A 5,732-nucleotide genomic window follows, 5' to 3' on the forward strand; every position below is an offset into this window, starting at 1 on the left:
TCAGTGGGTGATTGTGTGTTCTTAAAAGTATCACCTACAAAAGGAGTATTCAGGTTTGGGAAGAAAGGCAAGTTGAGTCCTCGATTCATTGGACCGTATGAGATTCTGGAGAGAGTTGGGGTAGTTGCTTATAGGTTAGCATTACCACCAAACTTGTCTGTTATTCATCCGGTATTTCATGTTTTCATGTTGAGGAAATATATGTCAGATCCATCGCATGTGTTAGAGGTTCATCCTATTGACTTGAGGGATGATATGGTTTATGAGGTGCAACCGGAAGCTATAGTCGACCGACAAGTGAGGAAGCTTAGGTCGAAGGACATAGCTTCAGTGAAAGTGAAATGGAAAGGCCATTCACGTGAGGAAGCAACATGGGAGCTCGAGGATAAGATGCGTGAGGAGTATCCTCATCTTTTTTATAATCTCGGTAAGTATTCAATCTTTTCTATTAAGTTTCGAGGACGAAACTTTTATAAGGTGGGGAGATTGTGATGTTTTGTATTAAAGGGATAGGAAAAGCCTAGAAAGCCCTTGAAGGCTTAGATGTAGGAATAAATTAAATAAGGGTATAGTAGTAATTGGATAAATAGTTGATAAATATAAATAGAAAGTAAAAAAAAAAAAAAAGGTGTGATCTGAATTATTAGAGAGCAGAACCGTGAGAGAGAAGAGGGAGGAAGAAGAAGAAGAGTAAAGAAGGGAAAATAAGGGAAAAAGGAAGAGTTTTGGAGGAAATAAGTGAAAAAGGTAAGATTTAGGTTGTTTAATATGTATAATATGTTAATTCAACTTTAATTTCAGTTTTGATGAATGTTAGGGTTTTGAGAATTTGTTTTTTGGGTTTAATTGATGAATTAAATTGAAGGTTAGGGGTTGATTGTTTGTGTTTAATTGATGATTTAGTTGATTATGGAAGATTATGATGATTTTGAGTTATAGATTTGTGTAAATGGTGAAATTTGAGTTAGAAATCAGGGGAGAACAGTGGGGTTTCTGTTAAAATCTGGACTGGAGGTTGAAGATGACGAAAATTCAATTTGGTCCCTCAATTTCCGAAAATTACAGTTTAGTCCCCGAACTTTGGAAAATTACAAATTGGTCCCTGGAGCATATTCCGAGATTCTGAACAGAATAACATATGAATTATGGACAGAATTACTGTATAGATAAGAGAATTTAACACTTTCAATTTAGTCCTCCAATTTGACAAAAAGTACGATTTGACCCTAAAAATTTAGTAAAATTCCAGAATGATCCCTAGGGCATAAATTGAGGTTCTGAACAGAACTGAGGATGATTTAAGGACAAAATTCCAGTATAATTAATATTTTCAGTTTGGTCCTTCATTAGATGAAAATTACAATTTGGCCTTAAAAATATGATAAATTCCAGATTAGTCCCTAGCTGCAATATTAGCTTTTGCAGATTAGTTTGATTAATAATTAAGGGTTACTTAGTGAATTATTATCAATTTTATTACTTGTTTTTATTATGGATTAGATTTCGGGAAAACCGTTAGATTTTGGGTTTTTGAGAAAATTACCTAGTTAGGTCAAAAACCATATAGGGTTACGGTATACACCCTTAGTTAAGTTTATTAAATAGGTTAAATGTTCTTTCGAGTCGTTCTTGAAAATATTTCATTTGTATTCAGATAATCCTGATATTCTACCGGCGGGACGTCAGTAGGATTTTCTTCAGTGTCTGCTTTTGGCTTCTGTTTGCTTTTGAGTCAGGTGAGTGGATAATTTTCCATATGCATGAGAAATAGTATAAATATTTGATTTGTTAATATGAATTGGATCATGCTTCTTGATAATATATATTGATTATTATCCTTGTTATGATAAAGCATGATCAATTATTGAATCTGAATTCTTGATATGAAGCAGTATGTATTTTGAAGTGAATTCTGAATTGATAGCTCCTCATTTGATTGATGTCATGAGTTGAGCTTTGAGATATGAATATGTTTGTTTGATTATGATTATGAACCTATGGTATGTCAGTCAGAATACCCATGCTAACAGGGTAGTGTTAGTCTTTGTGCACATCGTATCTGAACCCTAGCTGGTCGGGGGAGACACCAACCTGTGTGGACTGATCATCCAACAGTACGGAGCCTCATGCTCATTGCATTTTGATTTTCTGACGAGTTCTACCATATGATATTCTTGTTATGGCCTATTTGATAAACCTTCGTATAAGAACTAAAGCCATACTTGTATATATATTTCTCATTGCTATATTACCTCGTGTGTGTATATTGAACGTTATCTACTCACTGAGTTGTTGAACTCACCCTCTCATTATTTATTCTTTTCAGGCTTATAGCTTGATAGCGGGTTACTTTTGTTGAACCTTCCGAACCTGCTTTTGATTGTAATTTGTATCTTTCTTTTTATGTCAAGTTAGTGCTCCAAAACTATGAAATTATATTAACTCTTGTATTAAGACAATCGAATTATATTATGAAGTTAGTTTTGTTATTAGTGCTGCGTTGAACAACTCTGATTGAGTTTTGAAGGATAAGATTGTATGTAAGTTTGGGTTCGCATAGGTTTTGGAACCTTGGAGGGGAACCTTGCCTATGTGCCGGTCATGGATCCAGGAATCGGGTCGTGACAAACTTGGTATCAGAGCTTTAGGTTAAAGAAACAATAATATAATTAATTTCATCATAAGTGGAGCATTAGGATCCGTATTGTCTTGTTTGTTGTTTTTTTAAAATTTTAAATTCTCATCAAGTATGTCTTCTTCCTTGTGATAGATATGCTATCCTAAAATTCTGTGATAATCATCATGCTATTGTTCCAGCATGACAGTGGATGAGTATGATCTGAAGTTCTCTCAGCTGTCTAGGTATGCAGAACATCTTCTACCCACTGAGGAGTGGAGGGTGAAGAGATTCATTAGAGGACTCAAATCCTCTATGTATATGGTATTGGCACCACAAGTGTTTCCATCCTACTCCTCAGCTGTTGATAGCGCCAGGTTGCTAGAGGCGCGTGAAATAGAGGACATGACTGCTGGCCAGTCTAAGAGGCCTAGAGATGAGGGTCAGTCTTTTAGGCAACAGGGAGTAAGTGCAGGTCCGTTTAGGGGACGAAGTGGCCGTCAAGGCTCATGGGTTCAGAGGAGCTTTAGACAGAGACCGTTAGGTAGTGGCTCAAGCGGTCAGAGTGGCAGTAGTGGTACCCAGAGTTTAGTTCAGACTGCACCTCGTAGTTCATTTGTTTCACCCGGGGATAGTTCTTCGTGTCAGCACTGTGGAGGAGGTCATAACAGTGCAGAGTGCTACAGAAGAACTGGGGCTTGTTTTAGTTGTGGCCAGATAGGTCATAAGATTAGAGAGTGCCCGAGGAGACAGTTGTCCACTTCAGGGTTATCTGCTTCAGTCCAGCATCCTATTCAGGCACCATCGACGAGCCAGTCTGTGGCTCATGGGGGTAGAGGTTTTGGTGGCCGTGGTCAAAGAGGTCGGGGTGCAGGTGATAGAGGTCAGATACAGCAGGGTCAGGGGCATGCTAGAGTTTTTGCCTTGACTCAGCAGGATGCTCAGGCATCCAACACAGTTGTTTCAGGTATTCTTCATGTTTGCTCTTTTGAAGCAAAAGTTTTGTTTGATACGGGTGCAACTCATTCGTTTGTGTCCCCATATTTTGCCATGAGGTTAGATAAACAACCAACCTTGTTAAAATCCCCCATTTCAGTCTCCACTCCCTTAGATGAGTTAATATTAGTAAAGTATGTGTACCTGGATTGTGAAATAGAGATTGGAGATAAGATCTTTATGGGAGACTTAAATGTCTTAGATATGGTTGATTTTGATGTGATTTTAGGAATGGATTGGTTGGCGAAGCATAGGGCTTCAGTAAATTGTTGGGGTAAGAAAATAATGTTTGATCTAGATCAAGAAGTTGGATTGGTATTTCAAGGAGATAAGATTGGGTCTCCATCAATTATGTTGTCGGCTATCTCGAGGAAAATGGCCCGAAAAGGGGTACAGTGCTACCTAGCATATATAGTGGATGTAGAGAAAGAAGTTCCCCAGTTAGAGGAAGTCCCTATAGTAAGAGAGTTTATCGATGTATTTCCTGATGACTTACCTGGATTGCCTCCGTATAGGGAGATTGAGTTTTGTATTGATTTGGTTCCGGGTACCGAACCAATATCAATGGCACCATATAGAATGGCGCCAGCAGAATTGAGGGAGTTAAAGGAGCAGCTGCGGGATTTATTGGATAAAAAGTTCATCCGACCAAGTGTGTCCCCTTGGGGAGCTCCGGTGTTGTTTGTGAAGAAGTAAGATGGGTCATTGAGGTTGTGTATAGATTATAGGCAATTGAATCGGGTGACAGTTTGAAATAGATACCCACTCCCTCGTATAGATGATTTGTTTGATCAGTTACAGGGAGCTCAATTCTTTTCTAAGATCGATCTTCGATCTGGGTATCATCAATTGAGGATTAGGGAGGAGGACATTTCAAAGACAGTTTTTAGAACTCGGTATGGTCATTATGAGTTTTTAGTGATGTCTTTTGGGTTGACGAATGCACCAGCAGCTTTTATGGACTTGATGAATAGAGTGTTTGGCCAATTTATTGATCGATTTGTGATAGTTTTTATTGATGATATTTTGGTGTATTCGAGGTCTAGAGAGGAGCATGAGCAGCATTTGAGAATGGTGCTTCAAACTCTGCGAGATCATCAGTTGTATGGCAAGTTCTCAAAGAGTGAGTTTTGGTTGGAGAGTGTAGCATTTCTTGGGCATGTAGTGTCAAGGAATTGGATTGAGGTTGATCCTCAAAAGATTGAAGCAGTTAAGCAGTGGCTTAGGCCTACTTCGGCGACAGAGATTAGAAGTTTCTTAGGTTTGGCCGGCTACTATCGAAGGTTTGTGGAGAACTTTTCTCGAATTTCTGCACCATTGACTAAGTTAACGCAGAAAAATGTTAAGTTTCAGTGGTCTGAAGCTTGTGAGAAAAGTTTCTTAGAGTTGAAGGAGAGATTGACTACAGCGCCTATTCTAGCAGTACCATCAGGTTCTGGTGGTTACACAGTGTATTGTGATGCTTCGAGAGTGGGGTTAGGATGTGTTCTAATGCAACATGGCAAGGTTATTGCCTATGCTTCACGGCAGCTGAAGAAGCATGAACAGAACTATCCTACACATGATTTAGAGATGGCGGCTGTAATTTTTGCTTTGAAGATTTGGAGGCACTACTTGTATGGTGAAACTTGTGAGATCTTTACAGATCACAAGAGTTTGAAATACATCTTTCAGCAGAGGGATCTAAACCTGAGGCAGAGAAGATGGATGGAACTGCTGAAGGATTATGATTGTACCATACAATACCACCCGGGTAGGGCAAATGTAGTTGCCGATGCTTTGAGTAGAAAATCATCAGGGAGCTTAGCTCATATTCAGGAAGTACGAAGACCTCTAATTAGGGAGTTGCATGAGTTAGTGGATGAAGGAGTCAGATTTGATCTTAGTGAAGCTGGAGCAATGATTGCTCATTTTCAGGTTAAGTCAGATTTGTTTGATAAGATAAAAGCAGCTCAGAAGAAAGATGATTCCCTACTCAGGATTCGAAATGAGGTTGAGCAGGGTAAAGCTGCAGGTTTTGTGATTGGTGATGATGATGTGCTGAGATATAGGGATAGGCTTTGTGTACCTGATGTTGATGATCTGAGGAGAGAATTGATGATAGAGGCACATCAGACAG

At 38.9% G+C, this 5,732-nt stretch overlaps 1 long non-coding RNA gene across 2 annotated transcripts; it reads left to right on the top strand.

Annotated features, from left to right (window-relative positions):
* Positions 1-202: 202 nt before the first annotated feature.
* LOC140956053 (uncharacterized) lies at positions 203-2,492 on the top strand. Of its 2 annotated transcripts, XR_012171029.1 has the most exons (3): positions 203-747; positions 1,655-1,736; positions 2,327-2,492. It is a non-coding gene; the product is annotated as an uncharacterized lncRNA (long non-coding RNA). The 2 variants fall into 2 exon arrangements; XR_012171028.1 differs by lacking the exon at positions 203-747 and having other exon boundaries at positions 769-1,736.
* Positions 2,493-5,732: the final 3,240 nt, after the last annotated feature.

This window comes from Populus alba, chromosome 10 (genome assembly GCF_005239225.2).
Source record: "Populus alba chromosome 10, ASM523922v2, whole genome shotgun sequence".
Lineage (NCBI taxonomy): Eukaryota > Viridiplantae > Streptophyta > Magnoliopsida > Malpighiales > Salicaceae > Populus > Populus alba.